This window comes from Manis javanica, chromosome 2 (genome assembly GCF_040802235.1).
Source record: "Manis javanica isolate MJ-LG chromosome 2, MJ_LKY, whole genome shotgun sequence".
In the NCBI taxonomy this organism is placed as follows: Eukaryota; Metazoa; Chordata; class Mammalia; order Pholidota; family Manidae; genus Manis; species Manis javanica.
In genome coordinates this window covers 136,941,760-136,958,409 of record NC_133157.1, presented here as the reverse complement: position 1 = coordinate 136,958,409, position 16,650 = coordinate 136,941,760, and positions in this window count along the sequence as shown.

Here is a 16,650-nt window from a genome sequence, read left to right as displayed (position 1 = left end):
TTCTAATAATCTTGAAAACAAGCTTGTCCAGAATCTACAAGTTTCTTTCCATCCACTCTAACCACCTTGACACTCCAATGATATTATCTTTATTAGTATTAGATTGTTACCCTTGTTAAATCCATACCTCTTCAGACTCAACAATGTAAGTCTATCACAATAAGGAGAACATTCACTAATGAGAAAAACCTCACACAAAAAGAAGGGGGCCGAGGTTTTACAGAGACAGCTGCCTGAGGAAGTTTGTGAGGAAGAGTGGGGACAAGCCCTACCTGTGAATATGCATGACAAGGTTGCCCTTTGCCGTGAGACATTTCTGTAACATAAAAATTTGCAGGAATTTCTTGACCATTGCTGTTTTCCAGGAGTAAGGGCACAACCAAAGTTCAGCAGTGCAACATGGGTCTGTGACTCTAAGTTTAAATCTTTTATTTTTTTTTATTTTGCCTACAACTCTGAAGACATTCTGTAGTGCCTTCTTGCATCCAGTGTTCCATTTCTTTATATGTCATCATGTTTAAACTGTAAAACCTCAATATGACTCCTACAACTCGATAGTACAAAGACAGCCCAATTTAAAAATAGATGAATTACCTGAATAATGGTTTCTTCAATGAAGATATCCAAAAGGCCAATAAGCAAAAGGACACGTGCTCAACATGTTTAGTCATTAGGCAAGTGCAAACCAGAACCACAGTGAGATACCACTGCACACCCACTAGAATGAATCTGATTTTTAAAAAGTCAGATTATAATATTGACAATGATGTGAAATTTGAACTCTTATACAGTGCTGGCAGGAATGTAGAATAGTGCCACTATAATGGAAAACAATCTGTCAGTTCCTGAAATGATTAGACATAGTGTTACTCCATGAATCAGCAGATCCTAGATAAGTACCCAAGAAAAATGAAAGCAAACCCATCCAAAGACCCGTTTATAGCAGCATTATTCATAATAGCCAAAAAATGGAAATGACCCAAATGTCTATCAACTGATGAAGTGATAAATAAAATCTGGTGCAAGAACCCAGTTACAAAGAATATATTATATTATTCCATTTATATGAAGTCTCCAGAAATATTGATATAAACTAGAAGTAGTTTGGTGCATGTCTAGGGCTGAAGATACTGACAACAAATAGAGACTGACTCCCAGTGGTTATGGAGTTAATTTATGGGGTAATGAAAATGTTCTAAAATGGATTGTGCTGATGATTGAATAACTGTGAATATACTAGAAAACGTTGTATTATACACTGTAAATGATTTAATTGTGTAGTATGTAAATTGTGTCTCAATAAACCTGTAATAAAATTAAATCATGTAAACTTACCAAATAAATTATATTAAAAAGAAAACAAAGTTTAATTGTAGTACTTTCCCATAGATTCACATTTTTTTTTTTCATTTAGGAGAGCCAGAGAGACTTTTATTGAGAGATACAGTGAGAGGATAGAGTTCCTGGCTCACACCAGGAGAGGACAAGAGAGCCCCAGGAGGTGTGTTGCCTAGGGGATTTATAAGCAGTTGAGGATTTTGGGGAATTGAGGGCTTAGGGTGTGGACTTGCACCACCTGCCCTGCCCTCTAGGTGGGCTGGGTTGTTGTCTGTTTGCTAGAGCTGTTTACAGTGAAGTCACAGGTTATGCTGAGATACTCTTGGAGAACACTCAAAAATTCCAGATGATGTTGCTCTTGGCCTTTTGACTTTCAATGGATCTCACTGAAGGAGTCTATATTCCTAGTCTGGTATCTTTACCCTAGAGAATTAGTGTGGCCTTGACTTCACACAATGCTGAACACAGAGTTTCAATAGGGACTTTACATTGTTACATTGTTTTGGCTGTAAATATCTTGCCTTGCTTTTTCCAGAGGCCCTCACCCTACTCTGTCTAAGCCCATGGTCCCTTTCTCATTCCCCCCTCTACAGATAGAGACCCTAGCTGCTGGTAGGGAAAGAAGAGATGACTGCTCTGGCTGCTTCATGCTGAGAGGGGGCGCAGTAGGGGGGCAGTTAGGCTTCCATCAGTCGAGAGGGCCTCAGAAGGTGGGCACTTCTATTCCAGGTTCCATTTCTATTACTATTTGCAGTTTTATGGCTTCTGTAGATTTGGGTGAATTCCTCTCTTCTCGAGGTTCCCAAGACATCCTGAGGTTCCTGCACCTGCCAGAAAGTGACCTTCCTTACTCACCTGGTAAGGCTACTAGGAACCCTTTTTTAATTTGATTTTGCAAAGTTGTCAGAAGAAAGTTTCTTTGGCACTTGCTTAAATAGGATTAAAAGTTGCCATGAAGCAATGCTTATCCATTATCCAGAATGACAACAAAATACCTTTGAAGTTATCCCAGAGGAGCCCAAAGAGGATGCTGGGGTTCTTGTTTGTGGAGTTGAAGAATGAACTTAGCAAACACCCAAGGTAGGAGAGCCAAGGTAGAGGCTTTTATTCAGAAATAAAGGGAGAGGAAAGAGCTCCTGGCTCACACCAGGAGGGGACAAGAGAGCCCCAGATTCACATTTTTTGATTTTAGTTTTTGAACGTAATTTCTCACAATTTTTATTTTTCTTCAATTCTGATAAATTCTATTTTTTTAATATTGCATTTTTTATGATTCTTTTTGTTATTCTATTCTGGAAACCTTTTTGTGAATTTGGAGCCTCAGTGATTATTGTCAATGTTCCTTAAGAGTTCTCCAACATTTCCATGTTTTTATCCTTTTTAAAGCATGGAAAAATTGTTTGTTTAGATATTCCAATTTTCTAATTTATGCACTGCTGAGGTTTTGGTTTTATCAATATATATAAATACTAAGGCTTACTTGCTTTATTTTTCATATGCTTTTTTCTCTTTCATTTATACAGTATTTTCCATAATCATTTTTCCTGTCAATAGATGAAGATTCTAGTTGCTGATGAGAGGTGCTGAGGGACAGCATACCACACAGTCTCTCCAGGGCCTCCTCGCTGCCCTTGCTCATCCGCTCCCAGTAAGGGGGTATTTGGCACGCTGTCTTTCTTTCCTGATACTCTGTCCTTCTGGGTTTCCTGAGTGGAAGTTTATTTCTTCAATACAATGCTTCCTGCTTTAATTATGAAGGGAATTCTCACAGCTTCCATTGTCCAAAAATTTGCTTTCTCACTTTGAAGTACAGACATTTATTTGTATACTTACCATTTCTTTTCTATCATTTACTAGGAATTTTTGACAGAAGTTAAACTATAACATGTTCAAATCCTCATAAAATTTTATGAATAATGGTAAGAGAAATGATATGATTTTAAAAGAATATTATGAAATGTAAAACTGATGCATCATAAAAAGCAGGTAGAAATTACAGATCTTTGATTTGATAATCAGATGTTCACAGGTTTCTTGAGGACTAAAGACAATAATCATTTGGGATTAAAAAAGAAGTATTAGAAGCTCTACGTCTATTTTTCAATATTAAAAAACAAATTTTATGAGTAATAGTCTACATGTCTGAAATTCTCAGACCTCATAATTTATAGGAGTAACTGTCAAGTGGGGATCCAGCAATGGTAGGCTTAGCATTTTATTACCTATAGCCTGTTGAAGTTTACTTGTGACCAATTAAGTGAGAGTGTGAACTATGTTTTCATTTTTTCTGGATTGACTGTGATTATCATTTAGACTATACAAATTTTCACTGACATTTCTTATACATTTTACTAAACTGAAAAATTGAATGATTATTTAAACAAAGAAAAAACAACTGATCTAAATTTGCTGATCTTTCCTATAATAACAAATGGAAAAGTATGCCATACACCAATCCCTAAGAAATAACAAAATCAGTCCCTTCAAGCTAAGGGTGACATTTTATTTTATTTTACTTATTTATTTGTTTTATTTTATTTTTCCATATTTATTTTATTTTTTATTTTTTATTTTTGAGAGGGCATCTCTCATATTTATTGATCAAATGGTTGTTAACAACAATAAAATTATGTATAGGGGAGTAAATGCTCAATGCACAATCACTAATCCACCCCCAGCCTAATTCTCGTCAGTCTCCAATCTTCTGAAGCATAACGAACAAGTTCTTACATGATGAACAAATTCTTACATAGTGAATAAGTTCTTACATGGTGAACAGTACAAGGGCATTCATCACAGAAACTTTCCGTTTTGATCAATCATTATGAACTATAAACAATCAGGTCAAATATGAATATTCATTTTATTTATATACTTGATTTATATGTGGATCCCACATTTCTCCCTTTATTATTATTATTAGTATTATTTTTAATAAAATGCTGAAGTGGTAGGTAGATGCAAGATAAAGGTAGAAAACATAGTTTAGTGTTGTAAGAGAGCAAATGTAGATGATCAGGTGTGTGCCTGTAGACTATGTGTTAATCCAAGCTAGACAAGGGCAATAAATAATACATCCACGGATGCAGAAGATTTCTCTCAAAACAGGGGGGGTGAAGTTCTAAGCCTCACCTCTGTTGATCCCCAATTTCTCACCTGATGGCCCCCCTGTGACAGTGCCTGTCTTAGGTTGTTCCTCCCTTGAGGAATCTTACCCATCTCTGGCTAACCAGTCATCTTCCGGGGCCATACAAAGAAATGTAAAGTTGGTAAGTGAGAGAGAAGACATATTGTTTGAAAAGGTTAGCTTTTTACTTCTTTGCAGATTTATGCCCTGTGGCTTCTATGCCCAGCATTTGTCTTGAGGTATCTTTACCACTTGGAGGAGTTATGATACCCGGTGAATTCGATATGAGGCATGAATTCTATGTAAGGATTGTAATTAGGAAGGAAGAAGAAAAGCTATAGAGGTAGCAGATGAAAGAAAACATGGGAAGATTGATTATTTCTTTGACATATTTTTTTGTAGAGTAACTTAAGCATGTATAGGTTTTAAACTACTAATTAAATTGTGCACACACATTAACATAATATGAATACAGTTACATAACCAAAGCAGATCTATAATTACCAGCCATCTCCAGTGAAGCCAAGAGAACCAGTTAGGCACCCTAGGCATTTGTGAAAATTTGTCTTTGATATAATGGATATTGTCCAACTGTACTTGAACAGTCTGAGAGAAATCAAGACAAATTAAAACAACCCATTCCTGGGAACTGTTCACATCCCATATGTTCTTTTAACAGTAAATTGTCTGTAGTTGTAAGATTTTGGAGCACTACAACTTGCACTTCTCCTAATTCTTGGTTCAGTTCCAACAGTATAGATGCACAGGCCAGCTTAGATATCTCCTTCTTCATTCTAATGGCAAGTCCAGGAACCAGTGGGATGAATGCAGCTACAAATGCAGCATCGCCTGGATCTTTGTTGAGGTTTTTTGATGATCATCTTCTGGTATGTCTCTTCCAGAGAGTGGTGATGTTGGAAGTACTTCTTCATATTGTATCTTAGTTCATTTTTGGGGTAGCCAAATTAGGCTTTGATCCTCTGTATAAACACAAACAGACCTTTTGCCCACACTTTGATATGCCCTTTATGCCACTGTGTAGAACTCATTGGAGGTCACCACACAGGAACTGCTTTTTTTTTTTTAAGAGAAAGGAATATTATCAGAAAAGTGTACATCCATAGCCGATCATCTGACACCCTTTAAGTGATCAAATTAAGGATATTTAAAGCATGCACTAATCTTTGATTTACAGTTAGTTTTATCCTATCAGGGAGTAATCCCCCTTCTCTTTCTGTATTTTATTTTTTGTTATCTTTAATCCACACTTACATGAAGAATTTTATGTTTACTAGGCTCTCGCCTATATCAGGTCACCCCTATAAACCCCTTTACAGTCACTGTCCATCAGCATAGCAAAATGTTGTAGAATCACTACTTGTCTTCTCTGTCTTGTACAGCCCTCCCCTTTCTCCCACCCTCTCATGCATGCTAATCTTAATACCCATCTTCTTCTTCCCCCCCACCTTATCCCTCCCTACCCACCCATCCTCCCAAGTCCCTTTCCCTTTGGTACCTGATAGTCCATTCTTGGATTCTGTGATTCCACTGCTGTTTTGTTCCTTCAGTTTTTCCTTTGTTCTTATACTCCACAGGTGAGTGAAATCATTTGGTATTTCTCTTTCTCCGCTTGGCTTATTTCACTGAGCATAATACCCTCCAGGTCCATCCATGTTGCTGCAAATGGTAGGATTTACCCTTTTCTTATGGCTGAGTAGTATTCCATCTTCTTTATCCATTCATCTACCAATGGACATTTAGGTTGCTTCCAATTCTTGGCTATTGTAAATAGTGACGCGATAAACATAGGTGTGCATCTGTCTTTCTCAAACTTGATTGCTGCATTCTTAGGGTAAATTCCTAGGAGTGGAATTCCTGGGTCAAATGGTAAGCCTGTTTTGAGCATTTTGTTGAACCTCCATACAGCTTTCCACAATGGTTGAACTAATTTACATTCCCACCAGCAGTGTAGGAGGGTTCCCCTTTCTCCACAGCCTCGCCAACATTTGTTGTTGTTTGTCTTTTGGATGGCAGCCATCCTTACTGGTGTCAGGTGATACCTCATTGTAGTTTTAATTTGCATTTCTCTGATAATTAGCGATGTGGAGCATCTTTTCATGTGTCTGTTCCCATCCATATTTCTTTTTTGGAGAACTGTCTGTTCAGTTCCTCTGCCCATTTTTTAATTGGATTATTTGTTTTTTTGTTTTTTGAGGTGGGTGAGCTCTTTATATATTTTGGATGTCAAGCCTTTATCGGATCTGTCATTTACAAATACATTCTCCCATACTGTAGGGTTCCTTTTTGTTCTATTGATGGTGTCTTTTGCTGTACAGAAGCTTTTCAGCTTAATATAGTCTCACTTGTTCATTTTTGCTGTTGTTTTCCTTGCCCGGGGAGATATGTTCAAGAAGAGGTCACTCATGTTTATGTTCAAGAGGTTTTTTGCCTATGTTTTTTTACACGAGTTTAATGGTTTCATGACTTACATTCAGGTCTTTGATCGATTTTGAATTTACTTTTGTATATGGGGTTAGACAATGGTCCAGTTTCACTCTCCTACATTTAGCTGTCTACTTTTGCCAACACCATCTGTTGAAGAGACTATCATTTCGCCATTGTATGTCCATGGCTCCTTTATCAAATATTAATTGACCATATATGTTTGGGTTAATGTCTGGAGTCTCTAGTCTGTTCCACTGGTCTGTGGCTCTGTTCTTGTGCCAGTACCAAATTGTCTTGATTAATATGGCTTTATAGTAGAGCTTGAAGTTGGGGAGTGAGATTCCCCCTACTTTATTCTTCTTTCTCAGGGTTGCTTTGGTTATTTGGGGTCTTTGGTGTTTCCAAATGAATTTTTGAATTATTTGTTCCAGTTCATTGAAGAATGTTGCTGGTAATTTGATAGCAATTGAATCAAATCTGTATATTGCTTTGGGCTGAATGGCCATTTTGACGATACTGATTCTTCCTCGCCACGAGCATAGGATGAGTTTCCATTTGTTAGTGTCCCCTTTAATTTCTCTCAAGAGTGACTTGTAGTTTTCAAAGTATAGGTCATTCACTTCTTTGGTTAGATTTATTCCTAGGTATTTTATTCTTTTTGATGCAATTGTGAATGGAATTGTTTTTCTGATTTCTCTTTCTATTGGTTCATTGTTAGAGTATAGGAAAGCTACAGATTTCTGTGTGTTAGTTTTGTACCCTCCAACTTTGCTGTATTCTGATATCAGTTCTAGTAGTTTTGGGGTGAAGTCTTTAGGGGATTTTATGTACAATATCATGTCATCTGCCAATAGTGACGGTTTAACTTCTCCTTTACCAATCTGGATTCCTTGTATTTCTTTGTTTTGTCTGATTGCCATGGCTAGGACCTCCAGTACTGTGTTAAATAGCAGTGGGGAGAGTGGGCATCCCTGTCTAGTTCCCGATCTCAGAGGAAATGCTATCAGCTTCTCGCTATTCAGTATAATGTTGGCTGTGGGTTTATCATATATGGCCTTTATTATGTGGAGGAACTTGCCCTCTCTTCCCATTTTGCTGAGAGTTTTTATCATGAGTGGATGTTGAATTCTGTCAAATGCTTTTTCAGCATCTATGGAGATGATCATGTGGTTTTTGTCTTTCTTTTTGTTGATGTGGTGGATGATGTTGATGGATTTTCGAATGTTGTACCATCCTTGCATCCCTGGGATGAATCCCACTTGGTCATGGTGTATGATCCTTTTGATATACTTTTGAATTCAGTTTGCTAATATTTTATTGAGTATTTTTGCATCTACATTCATCAGGGATGTTGGTCTGTAATTTTCTTTTTTGGTGGGGTCTTTGTCTGGTTTTGGTGTTAGGGTGATGTTGGCTACATAGAATGAGTTTGGGAGTATTGCCTCCTCTTCTATTTTTTGGAAAACTTTAAGGAGAATGGGTATTATGTCTTCTCTGTGTGTCTGATAAAATTACGGAGTAAATCTGTCCGGCCCAGGTGCTTTGTTCTTGCTAGTTTTTTGATTACCGTTTCAATTTCTTTGCTTGTAATTGGTTTGTTTAACTTTTGTGTTACTTCCTTGGTCAGTCTTTGAAGGTTGTATTTTTCTAGGAAGATGTCCATTTCTTCTAGGTTTTCCAGCTTGTTGGCATATAGGTTTTCATAGTAGTCTTTAATAATTCTTTGTATTTCTGTGGAGTCTGTCGTGATTTTTCCATTCTCATTTCTGATGCTGTTGATTTGTGTTGATTCTCTTTTTCTCTTAATAAGTTTGGCTAGAGGCTTATCTATTTTGTTTATTTTCTCGAAGAACCAGCTCTTGGTTTCATTGATTTTTGCTTTTATTGTATCTTCTTAATTTTGTTTATTTCTTCTACTATCTTTATTATGTCCCTCTTTCTTCTGACTTTAGGCCTCATTTGTTCTTCTTTTTCCAGTTTCGATAATTGTGATGTTAGACTATTCATTTGAGATTGTTCTTCTTCTTCAAGTGTGCCTGGATTGCTATACACTTTCCTCTTAGGACTACTTTCGCTGCGTCCTACAGAAGTTGGGGCTTTGTTTTGTTGTTGTCATTTGTTTCTATATATTCCTTGATCTCTATTTTAATTTGTTCGTTGATCCATTGATTATTTAGGACCATGTTGTTAAGTCTCCATGTGTTTGTGAGCCTTTTTGTTTTCTTTGTAGAATTTATTTATACTTTTATACCGTGGTGGTCTCAAAGATTGGGTGGTAGAATTTCAATATTTTGGATTTTGCTGAGGCTCTTTTTGTGGGCTAGTATGTGGTCTATTCTGGAGAATGTTCCATGTGCACTTGAGAAGAATGTATATTCTGTTGCTTTTGGACGTAGAGTTCTATAGATGTCTATTTGGTCCATCTGCTCTACTGTGTTGTTCAGTGCTCCCGTGTCCTTACTAGTTTTCTGCCTGATGGATCTATCTTTTGGGGTGTGTGGTGTGTTGAAGTCTCCTAAAATGAATGCATTGCAGTCTATTTCCTCCTTTAATTCTGTTAGTATTTGTTTCACATATGTTGGTGCTCCTGTGTTTGGTGCATATATATTTAGAATGGTTATGTCCTCTTGTTGGACTGAGCCCTTTATCATTATGTAGTGTCCTTCTTTATCTCTTGTTACTTTCTTTGTTTTGAAGTCTATTTTGTCTGATATTAGTACTGCAACCCCTGCTTTCTTCTCGCTGTTGTTTGCCTGAAATATGTTTTTCCATCCCTTGACTTTTAGTCTGTACATGTCTTGGGGTTTGAAGTGAGTTTCTTGTAAGCAGCATATAGATGGGTCTTGCTTTTTTATCCATTCCATTACTCTGTGTCTTTTGATTGGTGCATTCACTCCATTTACATTTAGGGTGACTATTGAAAGATATGTATTTTTGCCATTGCATGCTTTAAATTCGTGGTTACCAAAGGTTCAAGGTTAGCCTCTTTAGTATCTTACTGCCTAACTTAGCTCGCTTATTGAGCTGTTATATACACTGTCTGGAGTTTCTTTTCTTCTCTCCATTCTTATTCCTCCTCCTCCATTCTTCATATGTTGGGTGTTTTGTTCTATGCTCTTTCTAGGAGTGCTCCCATCTAGAGCAGTCCCTGTAAGATGCCCTGTAGAGGTGGTTTGTGGGAAGCAAATTTCCTCAGCTTTTGCTTGTCTGGGAATTGTTTAATCCCGCCATCACATTTAAATGATAGTCATGCTGGATACAGTGTCCTTGGTTCAAGGCCCTTCTGTTTCATTGCATTAAATATATCATGCCATTCTCTTCTGTCCTGTAGGGTTTCTGTCGAGAAGTCTGATGTTAGCATGATGGGTTTTCCTTTAAAGGTGACCTTTTTCTCTCTAGCTGCCTTTAAAACTCTTTCCTTGCCCTTGATCCTTGCCATTTTAATTATTATGTGTCTTGGTGTTTTCCTCCTTGGATCCTTTCTGTTGGGGGTTCTGTATATTTCCATGGTGTGTTTGATTATTTCCTCCCCCACTTTGGAGAAGTTTTCAGCAATTATTTCTTCCAAGATACTTTCCGTCCCTTTTCCTCTCTCTTCTTCTGGTACCCCTATAATACAGATATTGTTCCTTTTGGATTGTTCACACAGTTCTCTTAATATTGTTTCATTCCTGGAGATCCTTTTATCTCTCTCTATGTCAGCTTCTATGCATTCCTGTACTCTGGTTTCAATTCCATCAATGGCCTCTTGCATCTTATCCATTCTGCTTATAAATCCTTCCAGAGTTTGTTTCATTTCTGTGATCTCCTTTCTGGCATCTGTGATCTCCCTACAGACTTCATCCCATTTCTCTTGCTCATTTCTCTGCATCTCTGTCAGTATGTTTATGATTTTTATTTTGAATTCTTTGTCAGGAAGACTGGTTAGGTCTGTCTCCTTCTCTGGTGTATCTGTGATCTTGGTTTGCCTGTAATTTTGTCTTTTCATGGTGATAGGAATAGTTTGCAGAGCTGGGACTAGTGACGGCTGGAAGAACTTCCCTTCTTGTTGGTTTGTGGCCTTCCTTTCCTGGGAGAACAGCGACCTCTAGTGGCTTGTTCTGGGTAGCTGCGTGCAGACCGGGCTTCTGCTTCCTGCCCAGCTGCTATGTAGTTTATCTCTGCTGTTGCTGTGGGTGTGGCCTGGCTCGGGCTGCTGCTCCAAAGTCGTGGAGTTGTGTTGGAGGGCGAGCGGCCAGGAGGCTATTTATATCTGTAAGGGGCCTCCGTACTCCCTGCAGCCCAGGAGATTAGAGTGCCCAGAGAGCCTGGGATTCCCTACCTCTGGACTAAGTGTTCCACCCTGCCCCTTTAAAGCTTTCAAAAAGCACCTGCCAAAACAAAACAATGACCACACACACACACACACACACAAAAAAAAAATGGTCACTTGTTTTTCTTTATTCTCTGTCACCAGCCTCGGGCACCCACTCTCCAGACTTGCTGCCCTGTTTCCCTAGTATTGGGGTCCCTATCCCTTTAAGACTTCCAAAAAGCACTCACCAAAACAAAACAACAACAACAAAAAAAAGATGGCTGTTCACTTTTCTTTTGTCCTCCAGCGCTGGTCTCCAGGACCCGCTCACCGTTCTTGCTGCCCTGTTTCCCTAGTATCCAGGGTCCCGCGCGTGCACTGTGTCTGCCCTCTGGTCCGGATGGCTGGGGCTGGGTATTCAGCAGTCCTGGGCTCCTTCTCCCTCCTGCTCAGACCTCTCTCCTCCCGCTGGGAGCTGTGGGGTGGGGCGCTCGGGACCCGCCGGGCCGGGGCTTGTATCTTACTCCCTTTGCAATGAGCTGGGTTTTCGCAGGTGTGGATGTGGTCTGGATGTTGTCCTGTGTCCTCTGTTCTCTATTTTAGGAAGAGTTGTCTTTGTTATATTTTCATAGATATATGCGGTTTTGGGAGTAGATTTCCGCTGCTCTACTCACACCGCCATCCTGGCTCCACCTCCCTAAGGGTGACATTTTAGCACCAAGAAAATCTCTCCTTTTGAGAGAAAGTCATCATATGGAGAAATATCTTAATTATAGAGGTTAGAAATGTTCCATCATTATGTGACTGAACAGTGTGTTTTAAATACATAAACAAAAAAACAACCTTTCATATGTCCAACATTACAGAACTTGTACCTGTAAAATTTTAACCTATTAATAGTTTCTTCTAAATGCAAGATTTCAGATAATTTGGACACATTTGTTAAACATATACATATATGACATTTTCCTATTATTTTCTTAAACAATTAATTAATCTCAGGTGCTATAAAAATCACAAGCTGAATGTCAACTTTTGTATAATTGACAGAATTTAGCCACAGGCGTAAGGATATAGTGATCACAGTCAACAATGTGCTCCATTTGTTTGGAACCTTCTTTAACAGGAAGAATCTTTCTTCGATGCTAAGAATCATCAATACCAGGTAGCAAATAGCGACACGTAAAAGTTGCTACTTTTCAGCAGGTTGGTAGCCTGGGCCTGGAGTCCGGGAGGAGGGAATGGGAAATTAACTTTTTATGGGTACAGAGTTTCAATTTTGCAAGATAAAAAGAATTCTGGAGATGGAAGGTGGCAATAGTGGCACAAAAAGTAAATATACATAATGCCACATAAAAATGGCTTAGATGGTAAACTTTATGTTACGCATATTTTACCATAATTTAAAAAATTTTCTTAAGTGCACCTTCGATTTTGTGGGATTGGGGGAAATATTTTTGTTCTTTAGAATTTTTTCTCTCTTCCAATTTTCTACAATGAATATGTTTGCTTTCATTATCAGAAAAACAAATTATAATTTTATTATTATAATTTTATAGCATGTGCTTCTTAATATATTCAGGAGTTTATTCAGTGGAATGTAAGTGATTACTGACATAAAACATCATCAAGAAGCTGACAAATTCCATTTAGGAATAAAGCCATGAGCTCTGTGATGTCAGAGAAGAAGGTGTGTCCTGCCAACCCGCTGGGTCACAAGTCCTGCTTATCTTTGGAACAAAGTGGAGAGGACAGGTGGGAAGATGATGAGCCTGACGTGGAGACAGATCTATGTTTCTTTTTTTTTTCCAATCATATCTTTTCTGTAGATTAAACTCTTGAACTTCTTTCTGATTTTCTATATTTGGCTTGCTTGACAGAACTTTGACCATCTTTGCCATTCTCCTCCAATTGCACTTTATTTACATCCTTTTTAAAGTAGGATCAAAAGGAGTAAAGTAGGTCTGTTTTACATAGTAATTCTTCATTATTAACAGATTCTGTATTTGCAGATTTTCCTAATAGCCAAATTTATTTGTAACCTGAAAGTCAGTACTCATGACACTGTCATAGTCATTTGTGGACATTTGCCAAGTGGTAAAAAATGTGAATAATCTGATATGTGTGGTCCCACCTGAGGTGGAATAAGGCAGTTTTCTGCCTTCTTGTTCCAGCTCCAACACAGCAAACAAGTGACCTGTTTCAGGTCTATTTAGTGTTGTTTTCTTTCATTTTTGTTCCTTTTGGGTCAAATTTTCTGTTTAAGGTTGGATTTGGATTTGCAAAGTTAGTTTTTGAGGTCTTCGTGTACACAGAACATTAAAAATTTTTTTGTCAATTCTCTAGCTTTAAGAATGTTTGGATTCATATTTGGTTATGCAGTTTATTTTGTGTTTTATTTCAATAAATTTGATGACTATATCTTCATTTGGGATGTTAAGAGAAACATTGACCAGGATATGGCCAAAAGTGGAACCTATGTTCCATTACTGGAAATAAATTTCTTTCCACATTGCTATTGATTTGTTGGTCAGCAAGAATACTTCAACTGTGAGCCCATCTAACTGTTTTGACATTCAGCCATCATAATTCCTCCTGTTGAGAAAATTATTGACATATTTTTAGTGAAATGATGCTGAATCAAGGAATTCTACATCCATATTACACAGATAGATTAGTTTGGAAATGTTATCAGGATAAATGATAAACACAGGATCAATGTTTTACAGAATTGCCCATTTCTTCCTTGTAAAATTCAAATAGACCTTTCCAGATAGTATCTCTTCCTTAGGTAATCAAGTATTAAATATAGAACCTTAACTCAAAAGAGAATATATTATATTACATTATATTACATTATGTCACATCACATCACATCACATCACATCATATTATATTATATTGTATTAATTATATATGCAGGCATGACTTGGAGATATTGCAGGTTCAGATATAAAGCACTACAATAAAGCAGATATAGCAATAAAGCAAGTCAAATTAATTTGACCAGTGAATATAGAAGTTATGTTTATACTATGCCGTGGTCTATTCAGCATGCAGTAGCATTATGTCTAAAAAATGTATATATGTTAATTTATAATACATTATGACTTAAAATTCTCAGCCACCTGAGCTTTCAGCAAATTGTAATTTTGTTACCAGTGGAGGGATTTGCCTTGATGTTGGTGGCTGCTGCCTGATCAAGGTGGTGGGTGCTGAAGGTCAGGGTGGCTGTGGTAATTTCTTAAAATAAAACAACAATGAAGTTTGCCACATCAATCGATTCTTCCTTTCATGAATGATTTCTCTGTAGTAGCAAGCAATGCTGTTTTATAGCATTTTATCCACAGTGGAACTTTTTTCAAAACTGGAGTCAGTCCTCTCAACCCCTGCTGCTGCTTTATCAGCTAAATTCATGTGACATACTAACTCCTTTGTTGTCATTTCAACAGTCTTCACAGCACCTTCCCCAGGAGCAGATTCCATCTTAAGTAACCTCGTACTTTGCTCACCCATAAGAAGCAACTCCTCATCTGTTCCAGCTTCATCATGAGATGCAGCAATTCATTCACATCTTCAGGCTCCACTTTTGTTTAGGAGAGCCAGGGAAAGGCTTTTATTGAGAGATACAGTGAGAGGACAGAGCTCCTGGCTCACACCAGGAGGGGAGGGGTGGTGCATTGTCTAGGGGATTTATAGGCAGTTGAGGAATTTTGGGGAACTGATAAAGGGCTTAGGGTGTGGACTTTTTAAATGTGGTCTTAGGATGTTTGTGATTGATGAGATATCAAGTTCCTTTTAGCATCCTAAAGTGAATCTTACACATGATTACAAACGATTAGCATATTAAAAGCACGGGCTACTTTCCTTTATCTGGGGAGTATCAACTGATCTCACTAAAGAATGACTCTAGAACTTAATATTTAACACAGAGTTTTGGTAGGGGATTTCTTGCATGTAGTTATATTGCTCTGACTGTAAATATCCTGCCTTGCTTTTTCCGGAGGCCCTCACCCTATTCTGTCTAAGCCCATGGTCCCTGTCTCATTCCCCCCTCTACAGATAGAGACCCTAGCTGCTGCTAGGGAAAGGGGGTGACAACTGCTCTGGCTGCTTCATGCTGAGAGGAGGCACAGTAAAGGGTGCAGTTAGGTCTCCATCTCTGGTCTGTCAAGAGGGCCTTGGAAGATTAGTGCTTCCATCTTAAGTTTCATAACTATTACTATTTGCAGTTTTATGGCTTCTGTAGATTTGGGAGAATTCCTCTCTTCTTGAGGTCTCCAAGACATTTTGAGGTTCCTGCACCTGCCAGGAAGTGACCTTCCTTACTTACCTGGTAAGGCTGCTGGGAACCCTGTTTGCAAGGTACCAGGCCAGTTCTTCCAATGGGCTTTGTTGGCTCTATAAAGTCAACCTTGGTTCTTTAAAGCTGTCTTGTTCATATCTGAGTTCACACATGTGTCTCTCAGGCATGACATTCCAGTCAAAGCCTTAGTAATATAACCAGTGTTTTTAATTGGTCCTTATTATATTGTATACTTCTCTTAGGGGTCAAGCCTCTCCATTGGAGAATTTGTATTAAGGCCAGGCTGTGTGCAGAAGATAAGGCACCTCTTTTTCAGGGTCTTGGGAGCAAGTTGCTCTCAGTTCTTCAGAATGCATGCCAGAGGGGTGTCTGGCTTTAAAAAGAAGCTCCCATTTCCAAAGCTATCCCAGATGAGCCCCTAAAGATGATGCTGGGTTTTTGTTTGTGGAGTTGAAGAAAGAACTTAGCAAACACCCAAGGTAGGACAGCCAGGGAGAGGCTTTTATTGAGACATGCAATGAGAGGACAGAGCTCCGGCTTATGCAGGAGGGGACAAGAAGCTCCCAGCTCCACTTTTAATTCTAGTCCTCTTGCTATTTCTACCACATCTGCAGTTCTTCCCTCCAATGAAATGTTGAACTCCTTAAAGTCATCCATGAGGGTCAGAATGAACTTCCTCCAAACTCCTGTTCATGTTGATATTTTGACATCTTACCCTGAATCACAAATGCTTGAATGGCATCTAGAATGGTGAATCCTTTCCAGAAGCTTTTCAATTTACTTTGCCCAGATCTATCAGAGGAATCACCATCTATGGCAGCTATAGACTTATGAACTGTATTTCTTACAAATAAAACTTGAAAGTCAAAATTAACTCTTTAATCCATGGGCTTCAGCATGGAGGTTGTGTTTGAGGCATGAAAACATGAATCTCACTGCCCATCTCCATCAGAGCTCTTGGGTGGCCAGGTGCATTGTCACTGAGCAGCCATATTTTGAAAGGAATCTTTTTGGAGAGGCAGGTCTCAACAGTGGGCTTAAAATATTCAGTAAATCATATTATAAACAAAAGTTCTGTCACCTAGGTTATGTTGTTCCATTTATAGAGCAAAGGAAGAGTAAATTTAGCATGATTCTGAA